This window comes from Marmota flaviventris, chromosome 6 (assembly GCF_047511675.1).
Source record: "Marmota flaviventris isolate mMarFla1 chromosome 6, mMarFla1.hap1, whole genome shotgun sequence".
Classification (NCBI taxonomy): domain Eukaryota; kingdom Metazoa; phylum Chordata; class Mammalia; order Rodentia; family Sciuridae; genus Marmota; species Marmota flaviventris.
Genome location: NC_092503.1, coordinates 138,821,607 through 138,836,117, shown reverse-complemented (window position 1 = coordinate 138,836,117; position 14,511 = coordinate 138,821,607). Strand labels below are relative to the sequence as shown.

General features: G+C 42.0%; 1 long non-coding RNA gene across 1 annotated transcript; it reads right to left on the bottom strand.

Moving 5' to 3' along the window:
* Positions 1–12,312: 12,312 nt before the first annotated feature.
* On the bottom strand, positions 12,313–14,207 carry LOC139706281 (uncharacterized). The gene is made up of 3 exons (XR_011707889.1): positions 14,141–14,207; positions 13,887–13,964; positions 12,313–12,384 (listed from the first exon to the last, which is right to left on the bottom strand). It is a non-coding gene; the product is annotated as an uncharacterized lncRNA (long non-coding RNA).
* Positions 14,208–14,511: the final 304 nt, after the last annotated feature.

The window sequence follows — 14,511 nt, the reverse complement described above, 5'->3', positions numbered from 1 at the left end:
GAGGAAGAAAGGAAGACGGTGTTTACGACACTCCATGTGCCCCTGGGGGCTGTGAGCTGTAAAACATTACCCCCTTAATCCTCTGACCATCACCTCTGAGGAGCGGGTCAAGCAACTCCTTTCCAAGGTGGGGAAATTCATGCTGAGAGAGGCGGTCCTGGAATCCCAGCCAGGGTGCAGCGTCTGATTCTGTGCACCTAGGACTCTCTTGCTTAGCATTCGTCACCTCATTTCAAAATTCTGTTTTGTCTTCCACTCTGAGCCTGAGTGCCTTAAGGGCTGGGCCATACCTCAGTCCGTACCTGCAGCACCTGGCTCAGGGCTGCATCAGGAGGGGCCCCCTCAGCCGGCTGACCTGAACTGACCCAGGCCAGCTAATTCACAGGCCCGGAATGGAGCGCAGAGCTGCCAGACTCAGGGGACAACTGTGATCACCCAGGGCAGAGCGCCAGCAGGCCCCGAGAGAAGTCCTGTGAAGAGAGAGCACAGGTGGTGGCTCAGTGTGACGAGTCCCACCAAAGACATACACGCCCTGTGTGTTTAAAAATCAGCACGACGCACACCTGTAGTGAGGCCGCCTGGAGGCCCCTCCCAGTCATTAAAAGGCCACCTGCAGCCTGTGGGCGCCCTGCTGCACGGAGTCACAGAGGCCCCGTCTTTAAAGTGTTTCCAATAAAATGCTACCAGGGTTCTCCTCCCCAGAATCCCAATGAAAGGGCCCATCTGTGCCTCCAAACTCACACCTGGCGTTTGATATACGGTCTCTGGTCTCTCGCTGCCTGTGAACCAGCCAGCCAGACATCAGGGCCGGCCCTCTGGCAGGTGTAAAGGTTTATTAAAGACAGTCCCTCCCTCCCTGCCTCCCTCCATCCCTCCCTCCCAGGAGTTTCTGATCTGCTAAGGGGAGAGGACGTCTAGAATGGAGAAGCAGAATAGGGATCGTGTTCAGTTAATTTCCCCCTCTCCCCCTCCCTCCCTCCATCCCCCTTCCTCCCTACTCACCTCCTTTTCCATTTTCCTTTCCTTCCCACCTTACCTGTCTCCCTTCTGGCCAGCTTTCCTGGCTCCCTGCCTCTCCTCCTGCCTGCCCATCTGTGCTTCTTGGTCACCATAGGAGCCAATTTGACTTAGAGTCTCTCTCCTCAGTTCACGGTCCACCTTCTCCATCAGTTCAAGAGTCTTGTTTTCACTTTATTGTTTTAGGATGTGTTATACCATATGCCAGCCTCAGACCGCCCCCCATCCGCTAAAAGGGCCCATTTTATAAGGTGCTCACTATATGTTCTTAGATAAGCAATGATCCCTGACAAATACGGGGAGACGTTCTATATGCATCTTTCTGTAGATACGATTTTTTGTTGTTGTTGAAGGCACAGAACTTACTTACTAAATTGTTCAGTTTAATTTGCTTTGACAAATGTCTGTTCCTGCCACCAAGGCACAGCAGAGTTCCTGATGCCCCTCTCTGGTCCATCTCTCTCCAGTGGCAACTACTGTTCAGATTCCTATCACCCTGCAGTGGGACACTGGGTTTGCATGTTCTTCAGTAGGAACCATGCAGTCTTTTATGTCTGGCTTCTTTCACCCTAAGTCTTCCAGAATCATCCACGTAGCTTCTGTGGCTGCCGAGCTGTTTGCCGTTGTATGAATGGACATACTGTATCTCATCATCCGTTGATGAACTGTTAGCTTGACACCACTTTTCTTGACTATCATGAATAATGCTGCTGTGAACATTTATGCACAAGTTTTTGCATGGATATAGGTTTTCAGATCTCTGGGGTAAAGACACAGAAATGGAATTGCTGGTTCTTTAGGGAGGTGTTTGTTGAACTTTATTAGAAACTGGAAATCTGCTTTCCAAAGTCTTTGTCCCACTGTCCAGCCGCCACCAGTGATGTATGAACTTTCCATTCTCGGGGATGGGTACAGAGATATTATTTTTATCTGGAATTTCCCTGGTGACTTATAGTCTTGATTATATTTCCATGTGCTTATCAGAGAGTCGTCTTCTCTTAGAATCTAGATCACTTGCCCATTTAAAAATTGCATTGTTGTTGGGGTGAACTCAACAACTATGTATAACCATAAAGCTCTAATGAAAAAGAAAACTGCATTGTTTATGTTTTACTGCTGGTTTTTAGAAATTCCTTATTTATTTGAAGCTTACGTAGTACAAATATTTTCTCCCAGACCATGTCTTGGTGCATTACAATTGTACCTGATGATGGGATTTGTTGTTACATACTCAAACTTGCACACAATATAGAATACATCTTAATGGTACCTTTTGATCATCTGGAATTTTTTTAAAGTACTGGGAATGGAGCATCAGGCCTGCCTCATGAATGCTAGGCAAGTGCTCTACCCCTGAGCTGCACCCCAGCCCCAAGCCAGACAGGTTTAATCCTAGTGAAGTGTGTTGTACCAGGGGTTTTGTTTTTTATTTTGTGAGTTGGTGCTTTTTTTGTACTTGGCAGGAGATCTTTGCCTATATTCTACTAAGTTCATGAAGATATTCTTCTATATTATCTTCTACAAGATTCACAGTTGATCCTGTTGTGTTTGGGTCCATGCCCCTCTCTGGTTGGCTTTTACATATGGTACAGGGGACATGTTGAGGTCCATTTTTCTTCACCCATGTGTAGCCAGTTGTTCCAGCACTGTTTGTTGAAAAGGTTTTCCTTTCCCCATTGAACTTCTTGGAGGCTTACGCTTATAATTCCCATCCGGAAGATTGCATGACAATTTATATTATGTCTCTTAGATTTTCACTTAACACCCCGCTGATCATTCAGTCCTTTGTTATTCATACTTTCATTCATTCTTTTATGTGATCATTCAGGAAATTGACGTTCAATGGTCTAAACCAGAAGATGGCCCCATGTTCACGGAATTTATAAACTAGCCTGGGACACTGAGAAAAACAAATTCATGCACACAAAAAGGCAGAAATGAGAGCTGTAAGGAAAAACCCAGCAAGAGAAAGAGAGACACAAGAGGAGGTGCTAGGTAAGCAGGGTGGTGGGCTGAGAAACCTCTCTCCTGATGAGTATGATGTTTGAACAGAGAGATGAATGAAATGAGAGAGTGAGTCGAGTCTTTATCAATCCCTGAGCTGAGCTAATGCACCTGAAAGAGTACAAGGTCAGAGCGACCAGAGGCCAGGAAAGAGGTGTAGAGTGTAAGAAATTAGGTCAAGTGAACAGACACTTCTCAGAGGAGGACATACAATCAATCAACAAGTACATGAAAAAATGCTCACCATCTCTAGCAGTCAGAGAAATGCAAATCAAAACCACCCTAAGATACCATCTCACTCCAGTTAGATTGGCAGCCATTATGAAGTCAAACAACAACAAGTGCTGGCGAGGATGTGGGGAAAAGGGTACACTTGTACATTGCTGGTGGGACTGCAAATTGGTGCAGCCAATTTGGAAAGCAGTATGGAGATTTCTTGGAAAGCTGGGAATGGAGCCACCATTTGACCCAGCTATTCCCCTTCTCGGTCTATTCCCTAAAGACCTAAAAAGAGCATGCTACAGGGACACTGCTACATCGATGTTCATAGCAGCACAATTCACAATAGCTAGACTGTGGAACCAACCTAGATGCCCTTCAATAGATGAATGGATAAAAAAAATGTGGCATTTATACACAATGGAGTATTACTCTGCATTAAAAAATGACAAAATCATAGAATTTACAGGGAAATGGATGGCATTAGAGCAGATTATGCTAAGTGAAGCTAGCCAATCCCTAAAAAACAAATGCCAAATGTCTTCTTTGATATAAGGAGAGTAACTAAGAACAGAGTAGGGTCGAAGAGCATGAGAAGAAGATTAACATTAAACAGGGATGAGAGGTGGGAGGGAAAGGGAGAGAGAAGGGAAAATGCATGGAAATGGAAGGAGACCCTCAGAGTTATACAAAAGTACATACAAGAGGAAGTGAGGGGAAGGGGAAAAATAATACAAGGGGGACAAACGAATGTCAGTAGAGGGGGCAGAGAGAGAAGAGGGGAGGGGAGGGGAGGGGAGGGGGGATAGTAGAGGATAGGAAAGGCAGCAGAATACAACAGACACTAGTATGGCAATATGTAAATCAATGGATGTGTAACTGATGTAATTCTGCAATCTGTATATGGGGTAAAAATGGGAGCTCATAACCCACTTGAATCAAATTGTGAAATATGATATATCAAGAACTATGTAATGTTTTGAACAGCCAACAATAAAAATTTAAAATAAATAAATAAATAAATCAGTAAAAAAAAGAAATTAGGTCAAGGACCACATCATGCAGGACCCTAAAGACCAAGGGAAGGATGCTGGATCTTACTTTAAAGATGCTAGGAAGGCATTGGAGGGTTTTGAACAGGAGCAGAGTATGATTTGGTTTATGTATTAAACTATTCTGATTCTGTGAGGAAAAATGCAGAAAGGGGAGAGAAGAATGGGAGCCAAGAGATCCAGGAAGACAATGTCCCCTGAGCAGATGAGAGCTACAGGGTCTGGGCTAGGGCCGTGGGGATGGGCATATTCATAAGTGACCCCCATCTTCATATATTTTAGAAATAGAGCCGATGAAGTTTGCTGGAGTGTTCAATATGAAACAGGGTAAGGAAGAGGAGAAATCAAGGATCCCCAAGGCCCTGGGTTCAATCCCCAGCACCACCGAGATAGAGAGAGAGAGAGAGAGAGAGAGAGAAATCCAGGATCATATAGAGATTTGTTGAATAATGATCTCATTTCATGAAATGTGGCACATTCAAGATGGGACCATTTTGAGAGAGGAATGAAAAGTTTGGTTTGGAACAGTGTGAGTTTGTGAACTGGAGATAGAAACGAAGATGTCAAAGAGGCAATTGTGAATATGAATCTGGAATTCAGGGGGAGACTCTAACCAGAGTCATAAATTTGGATTTCATTAGTGTAAAGATGACATTTTTTAAATTATGGAGCTACATGAGATCACTTAAGTAAGCATTACTGGAGAATCTAAGGACTGTCACAGGGAACCTTCAACATTTTCAAGTCTGGAAAGGGAGAGGGCCTAGCAAAAGAAGCTGAGGATACAAGAGGAAAACCCACGAGGGAGTGGGATTCCATAAACTCATGAAGGAAGCAGAGCATGTCCCATTATGTCCAAAGCTATTCCAGCTGGAGGTAAGTTTGGATGAGAATTACCCATTAGAGTTGTACCCATGGAGGGCATTAATGACCTTGAGAATTTCAGTTTCAATGGTGTAGTGCTCCCATTAGAGGAAACACTGGCGAGAAAACAAAAGGTGAAGAGAGAGAGACAGAAACAGTACAATTTTGAAGAAGTTTTATAGTGAGATCTAGCCATTTTTTTCCTCTTACAGCTGGTACTTTGGAGATCTGTCTTAGTCATTTTATGTTGCTGTAACAAAATACCTGAGGCTAGGTACTTTATAAAGAAAAGAGGTTACATGGGCTCATGATTTTGGAGAATGGGATGTTTGAATACACCGTGGCGGCATCTGCCTGACTTCTTGCAAAAGGCTCAAGATGCATCATGACATGGTAAGAAGTGGAAGGAGAAGCCAGAATGTGCAGAGAGGAGGCACACATCTGAGACAGACTGACGGGAGGTGTAAGGATCATTTTACAACAACCCACTATCAGAGTAACTAACCCTGTGGCTCAGGAACTATGTAAATTTCTTCATGAGAGTGGAGTCCCATGACCCAATTACCTCTTAAAAGGCCCCACCTCTCAACACTGTTACCTTGGGGGCCAAGTCTCAGCATGTGTTTTGGGAGTGACAAACCATAACTAAAGGATAGCAAGATCTTATTTAAGAAATCTATACTGCCCCAAAGGGACAGCATGTTTCTCTTATATCTTCTTTCATGAACCTATGGGGTTGGAATTTGCATTTAAATCTTATCCTGTTTATTTGTATGTATAATATGAGATGTATTCCCATTTGTCTAGAAGATTTTATACCTTCTGTCTCCTCTCAGACCTTCCTCCCCCATTCGCTTTCCCATATTATGTTTCCTACTTCACAGACGAAAAAGAAGCAATAAAAAGAAAATGTCCAGAAACCAGCTACCTCCATGTTTTTGGCTTTTTTGGGGGTGGGTACTGGGGATTGAAATCAGGGTCACTGGACCACAGAGCCACATCCCCAGCCCTATTTTGCATTTTAATTAGAGGCAGGGTCTCACTGAGATGCTTGGTGCCTCGCTTTTGCTGAGGCTGGCTTTGAACTCACGATCCTCCTGCCTCAGCCTCCTGAGCCGATGGGATTACTCGCCTCCGTGTTTATCGACCTGTCTGAGTCGGAGTCTGTGCCCTCTCATTGACTCCTGTTAATACAACCTTTGGCCCCATCTTCCTGGTCTACCCAGTGCTCCCCCTCACCATCTACCCTTCTCCCTCTCTGCTGGGTCTGACTTACCACACTGCACACATGTTGCTAGTTCTCCTTTAAAACCTGCAGCCACCCATCACGACTCCCATCTGCGGATACCCCTCGCCATCTCCTGTTCTCTCCTTTCAGTCTCCTTTGAACCCACCCCAACCATGTTTTTGCCTCCAACTGCACTGAGAGTCGAGATGTTGGAATTTGATAAATAGTTCTTGGTCCAGTCACTGGTGACCTCCACATTCCTATATCCAAGGGTCCATTTCAGTCCTTATTTTACTTATCATTTAAAATAATGGGTCTCAGGGCTGGGGATAGAGCTCAGATGGTCGAATGCTGGCCTCACATGCACAAGGCCCTGGGTTCAATCCCCAGCACCACACAAAAAATAAATAAGTAAAATAATGGATCCCTCTGTGAAAGGTTGTTTTTATGTTTTTCTGTCTCATTTTCCTGCCCCTCTCTCTGGCCATGCTGGAGAGAGCCAAGGCTCAATCCTTGGATGCCTGGATACTTCCCAGTCACACTCACCCTCTCTGGGAGCCCGTCTGGTCTAATGGCTCCACTGTCTCTTATTCATTGATGATTTTCTAACATGCATCTCCAGCCTGTTCTGAACTCCACACTCAAATACTCCATTGTATCTTCCACATATTCTAAATATTTTCTTATTTTTGGTGCCGTTGTAAAACGTGCCTCACTTTCCAGTAAATTTTCTAGATGGTTGTATCTATTCTAAGTGCACGTATAAATTGACCTTGTAGAGAACATCTTTGCCACCTGTACCTCACATAGAGCACTCATTTCCAGGATATACAAAGAACTCAAAAACATTTAACAGCAAAAAAACAAATAACCCAAACAATAAATGGGCAAAGGCACTTCACTGAAGAAATATAGTCAACAAACATATGAAAAAATGTTAAAACATCACTAGCAATTAGAGAAATACAAATCAAAACTACACTGAGGTTTAATCTCACTCCCGTCAGAATGGCAATTATCAAGAATACATGTGACAGTAAATACTGGGGAGGATGTGGGGAGAAAGGTACTCTCATACATTATTGGTGGAACTGCAAATTGGTACAACCCCTCTGGAAAGAAGTATGAAATTTCCTCAGAAAACGTGGAATGAAACCACCACTTGATCTATACTGAAAGGACTTAAAATTAGCATACTACAGGGATGCAGCCACATCAATGTTCATAGCAGTTCGATTCACTATAGCTAAGTTGTGGAACTAAATGTGGTGTATATACACAATGGAATATTATTCAGCCATAAAGAAGAATGAAATTATGGCATTTGCCAGTAAATGGATGGATTTGGAGCCTATCATAATAAGTGAAATAAGCCAATCCCCCCCCCACAAAAAAAAACAAAGTCTGAATATTCTTTCTGATGTGCAGATGCTGACTCACAATAGGCTTCATGGAGGGAGAAGTGGAGGTTCACTCAGTTGGTCAGGGGGGAATGGTGGGGAGAGGGGAGGATGGGAATGGGAAAGACAGTAGAATGAATCAGACATAACTTTCCTATGTTCATATGTAACTACACGACCAGGATGACTCCATATCATGTACAACCACAAGAATGGAAGTTATAATCCACATATGTATGATATGTCAAAATACATTCTACTGTCATGTATAACTAAAAAGAACCAATACCAAAAAAAAATTGGAAAAAAATAAATTGACCTTGTATTCAACTGGCTTGCTGAACTTTCTTAATATGTAGATAGTTTGCTTATTGAATCTGGTGGATTTTATGTACAGATCATCTGGAAATAGTGAACATGTTGTCTCTTCCCTTTTAATTATTACATTTCTTTTAGATTTAGCCCTATTGTGTTTTTAGTAACCACATTGGAAAGCAAGCAAACAAAAACTCCAAGTGAAATTTATTCCGATAGTACATTTTGTTTAACTCAGTATATCCCCCAAATAGATTTTTTTTCTAAGTTATTTACTTACTCTTTCTTCCTGTGTTTCATTTATTCCTGGTACATGTACTTCTTTGCAGAATTCTTCCCTTGTGTGTTAAAAATCATAAACACTTGTACAACTGAGAATATCTTTATTTTATCCTCATGTTAAAAAAATTTTTAGTTATATATAACACTGCATTTGAAGTTCCTTGCTTTCATGTTTATAATCTCTGTTTGCTTTTCTCAAATCTATCTGACTATATGTAACTGTCTAGTTTTGCTTATTTTTCATTTAATCTTTTAATTTTAAAAAGATTATTCTTGGTGACTGCGTACATTATTTCAGATAACCCCAGGACCTGAAGCCTTTGGAATCTAAGTCTACTTTGGGTTGTTCTTTCTGTCATTCAGGGAAGCTTGGTTCCTCATGTTCTATATATATCTATACTTTTTTAAATTTGGAGCTTTTATTGGACTGAGTTTAATTCATGTGAGACCTAACGGGCTTGACTCTAGGATGCTTTCCACCAAAGAGAATCTGTTTGCTTCTGCAGGAATCCCTAGGTGACTACAAACTGGAAGCGTTTTAATTTCATTATAGATGGATGTTTCCCTGATCATTCAAAAAGTATAAATTCAACACCAGCCTCCAGTGAAAAAAAGGCTTGTAGCTGAAAATTCTCAGGAGATTATTGCTGGACTTTCTTCCCCCCAGCATCATGCTGGAGGAAAACGTGTTTCCTAAATGACTTCTGTGCTTTGGGACGATGGATTTCTTTTTTAAGCCAACCGTACACTAACAGCATGGTCATTTTGACACCTGGTCTCATAGGAAGAGGTATGGTGGTCAGCTCCTACAACCCTTCCAGTGCCCCGAGCATGGTCTCCCAATCCCTGCTTGATCCGCCATTGACATTCAAAGTTCTATGATCTTGAAATGGTCCCTAGTGGTCACTCATCCATTCATTCAACATACATGCACTCAACACGGACTGTGTTCCAGGCTTCGTTCTTGGGGCTGGATTCAGGAGAGCAATCAGAAACGTCCGTTTCATAGAGATCACATGCTAAGAGGGCAGGCTGCACGTCCACATTGACTGCACCCTGTTTCACCTCTGTTTGTTGAGGAAAGTGAGAGTGTAGGCTAGACTCACCAGCTCTGGGATTCAGAATGATATTTTAAAATATTATCAAAGCTGTCCAGCATGTAGGTGTCTTCCCAGGGAAAGTTTGGCAGCATGTCTAGTCTGCAATGCTCCTGGAAGCTGCCCAATATTTTATTCTTCAAACCCAGTAGCTTCACTCAGTTCTTCCTCTGAAATAATCATTCTACCCGCCCCCCCACACACACTTTGAATATCACTTCTTAGCTACTTGAAAGTCTGTATAAACTTATACAAATTTTTTGCCCTGCTTGGTCAATTGATTCTTATTTGTCTCGTGTGATTTATTCAGTGTGTTGGGTGACTTTGTTAGTATTTGCACTCTCTAAAAGTGTCATTCGGTTTTCCTCTGAGCTCATATTTCTTTGGTTCTCTCAAAGCTGGTAATTGCCCTCTGACCCTAAATAATTAGGAAACTGGAAAACAAAATACATTAAACCACGGTTTTCAGACGTCGGACGACAGGCAACACAAGACTGTGACCCAAGTGAGCTGTGTAATTGTGCCAGCCTGCTGCCGGGAGGCAGTTTCTAGGCTACAGAGCAAGAGGCAGGAACAAAACAAACCCAGGGGTCTCACTGAGGGAGAACCTAGAGATCAGAATTTTGGGGGGGAAAAACAGCCAGAATCTGCTAAGAGGATGACTGCAGAGGAGTTAGACACATGGCATGAGATCTCCACAGGCCAGCAGAATGCCTGGAGTCTTTGAGTATGATTCAAGCATGCCTGGAGGGGAACTTCATAGCCTAGGGAAAGAACCATGGGAAAACCTGGGAAGAGTTTATGATCCCACGGAGTGGGAGAGATCTCAGGATGGAGAGGACAGTTTGATGGAGCCTTGACAAGGGTCACACCTTAGTGAGGCTGATATAAAGCCTGCTCTGGATCTGCCTTTACAGATGTGAAAGGATCAAACTGATCTGCAGGTAACTTACCGGCATGAACACAGCCCAACACTCTTCACAGGAACACAACAAAATCCAGTTTTCACTTAGCTAAAATTATTTCCTGTACAATATTTAAAATTTCTTTTTAATTTGCATTAACTAACCTTTCCTGAAATCACACAGGCTTGAGTCTTATTTAAATCTATTTCCCACACCAGGATATGATCAATATATAAGAAATTCAGAGAAATGAAGTGCTAAAATACTCAAAATACCTTTCAAACATTGAAAGCAGGAACTTTATGGTTATTTGCCTTTATTCCTATCTTCTAGCAACAAGAAATTAATAATCAAAAACCTCAAAAATTATCTGTAGTAGCATCTAAAACATGAAATATTGAGAGATAAAACTGACAAAATATGTAAAGGCCTATACACGGAAAACTAAAATACATTGCTGACAGAAATTAAAGAAGACCTAATTTAAGGGAGAAGCATATCGTTATCATGCATTGAAAGACTTCAATGTCATAATGATACCGATTATCCCCCAAACTGGCCTATAGATTCACTATAATTCCAATCAAGTTTCCAGCAAGATTTTTAATATGTAAATGAATTTTCAAATAAATTCTAAAATTTACCTGGAAATGTAAAATATCTAGAATAGATACATTTTGATAAAGAACAAATTTGTGGACTTAACACCACTTAATGTCAAGACTTACTACAAAGCTGTAATAATCAAGACAGAGTGGCAATTGTGTAAGGATAAACATAAGGATCAGTGGAACAGAAGAAGGAGTCCAGGAATAGACCACACACAATCAAAACTACTAAGGTATTTCAAAAGGAAGAGGACAGTGTTTTCAAAAATGGTGCTAGAATAACTAAATATCCATATGGAAAAAATATGAGCTTCAATTCATATCTCACACCACACACACACAAAAAAAAAACCCTCAAATGGGTCATACAAAATGCAAAATTAAATCTTACAGAAGAAAATACCTGGAAAATCTTTGGAACCCTGATAGGCAGATCCTTCGGAGACATGACCCCATCTTCTCAAAGAAAGAAAGAGAAAAAGAAAAAAACTGAAAAATTCAACTCCGTCAAAAGAGAAAACTTCAAAGATTTGAAAGATGCTACTAAAAAAATAATTTTAAGAAGGCATGCCAACAGACAAGGAGAAAATATCTGAGTAACTTAAACAAAATAAAGTGCTTGTGTTCCAAATACTTTAAGAATTCTCAGAACTCAAGAAGACAGGCAACATTACAAAAAAAAAAATAGAAAAACATCTGAATAGATACCTCACCAAATGAAAGAATAAAAGATACAACAGCAAAAAAAAAAAAAAAAGGCTCATAAAAAGATGCACAACCTCATTAGTCTTTAGAGAAATGCAAATTAAAACCATGATAAAATACTTAGTATGCAATGTTAGAATGTCTGAAGTTAAAAAAAAAAAAAAACCTAACCATACCAAGTGTTGACTAGGATAAGGAGCAATTAGAACTCTCAAAATGACTGTCAGGACTGCCAAGTGGTACAGTCACTTTGGATAACAGTTTGGCGGTTTCTTATACAATTAAACCTATAATTTCCATATGTCTCTGCACTCTTCTAAGAATTCACTCAAGAAAAAGTAAAACACTATACATGAGTGCTTATGCCAATTTTACTTAATAGCCCCAAACTAAGCAACTTCAGTGTCTATCAACTGGTTAAGTGAATTTTGTTATATCCATACATTGTAAGATCACTCAGCAACAGAGAAATCAGCTGCTGATACATGCAATAACTGGATGAATCTCAAAAGCATTATGTTCAGTAAAATAAGCCAGACACAAAAGAATGCACAACGGTTTCAGGCAGCCTTTTTTGGCTGCTGTGACTAAAAGACACGACAAGAACAATTAGAGGAGGAAAAGTTTATTTGGGGCTCATGGTATCAGAGGTCTCAGTCCATAGTCAGTCGACTCCACTGCTGTGGGCCTGAGGTAAGGCAGAGTATCATGGAGGAAGGGTGCGTCAGAGGAATGTGGCCCAGGACATGGCATCAGGAAGGACAGAGAGAGAGAGACAGAGAGACAGAGACTAAGTTCATGTCCCCAAGGACCCACCTCCTGCAGCCACACCCTACCTGCCTTCAGTCCGTTAGTCTTATCAGTGGATCAATGCACTGATTAGGTTAAGGCTCTCATGACCCAATCATTTCACCCCTGAACTTTCTTCTATTATTTCATGAGCTTTTAGAAAATAACATCCAGACTATAACAATAATATGATTCAATTTACATAAAATTGTAGAAAAGGCAAACTGATAAGAACAGAAAGCTGAAAGACCCATTCATAATGAGTCTCCGGTGAACTTTTTTAAGTGGAACCCTGGTTCTGTGTCTTGATTATGTGGATAGTTACACAAATGTAGCCATTTGTCAAACTCACTAAACACTTAAAATGAGTCATATTTTATTTGACGTAAATTAGACCTCAATAGCGCTAACAATAAACAAGTAAGAGTTAAGACTGTGGCTTTTGTGACTCTTCCTAAATTTAGGAATGAGGAGAAGGGACAAGGGTTGGGAAGGAACTTCTTGTGACGTGACTGATAAACACCCAGGGAGTGGGAACAGCAGAGGGGCAGGTGGAGGGAGACAGAACTGCAGGGCTTTCCAAAACCCATTTCCCCAGCACCAGGCTCTCTCTGTCCTTCCAGAGATTTCTCACCCCTTTTTGCACGAGGTTCTGGGAACTATCAATGATCTTTTTGGTTCTAGGAAGCATTTCCCAGAAAGGAGCCCATTCTTTTAAGTGAATTGCAAATGAATTTTTTGTCTTGAATTTTCTTTTTGTTGTTTGAATAAAACCTGGATCTGGATTTTTTATCCAGAGATAAAGAGATGAAGTAGTCCCCAGCAATTCTGCTGGAAGCCGGAGGAGCTGGGTCCCAGAGTGCTGCTCCACTGAGTCAAGAAAGGAAGAAAAGTCTGGGTTCAGAGAGTAGCGCGATGAAAGGCGCAGAGAAGAGGGATGGGTGGATGTGTTTGGGACGTGAACAACCCAGTTTGGTAGAATAAGTGATAAGCCGTACAGTTGGCAAGCTGGGTGTGGGTCAAACTCATGGGGACGTTGGTTGACCAGGGAGGGGATGTTTTCTGTAGTCGGTGAGGAAGCCACAGAGAGGCCTGGTGATCCTGCAGTGTTTTGATATGGCATTCTTGCTTCAAGCTTAAAAGACAAAGTTTCCCAGGGGAAAGGCACAAAGCTGCTGGAGATGGGGGTGCCCAGAGCACTGGGATTCGTCAAGAATGTCAAGAGCGATTTGGAAGGTAGGGAGGCTGGAAGCCTGGAGCCAAAGCAGAACTCACGGCTATTCTAGTCCATCCTGCTCATTTTATAGTTGAAGAAACAAAGCCAAGGACAGTCAGGAAATGGCTGGTGTTGGAGGGGGTCATTGCAGACTGAATCTAGAATCCCGCTCTCATGACACTCACGTCTGTGCTCAGTGTAGCCTCAAGGTCTTCTCGTGGTGGCGAATTTGGAAGTAGCACATTTTTCCAGAAATTTTCCATCTGGAGAGGAAAGAGTATAAAATAATCAGATCATGGAAAATGACCTCTCAGGGGGGTCTTTGCAACCCACTGTGTCAGGGAGACCCCTTGTCTTTCCAATCATTTCTCAGACTTGGTCATTTCCCCAAGCAGGCTGCTTCCTGCCTCAAAAGAAAGTGGACACATGGCCAGCTTACACCCCGAAATAGGCAGGCACCGGGTCAACCTCTGGTCCCCGCTTCTCAATGTCAGGTTGAGTTGATTATGCAAAGCACATACGCCTTTCACCAATTTGGCAATTGATAAACAGCTCCCGGTGGAAGACTCCTGAGGAATCCTCTTGCCCAATGAACCCTACTCTTTGACCAGTTTTTTTGCTTTAGGTCAGAAAGAGGGAAAGATTTAGAAACTGTGTTTCAGTCTCAAACTGGAAGCCAAGTGAAATGCTGTGAATTGTTCCGAGACGTATCCTTAGTACTTTCTCCTTGAACACAGCCTTCTCTTGTCACAAATCATTCATCGTGGCCGGCAGAAATTACACACCAAATTCCCAGCTTGCCCATTAGTG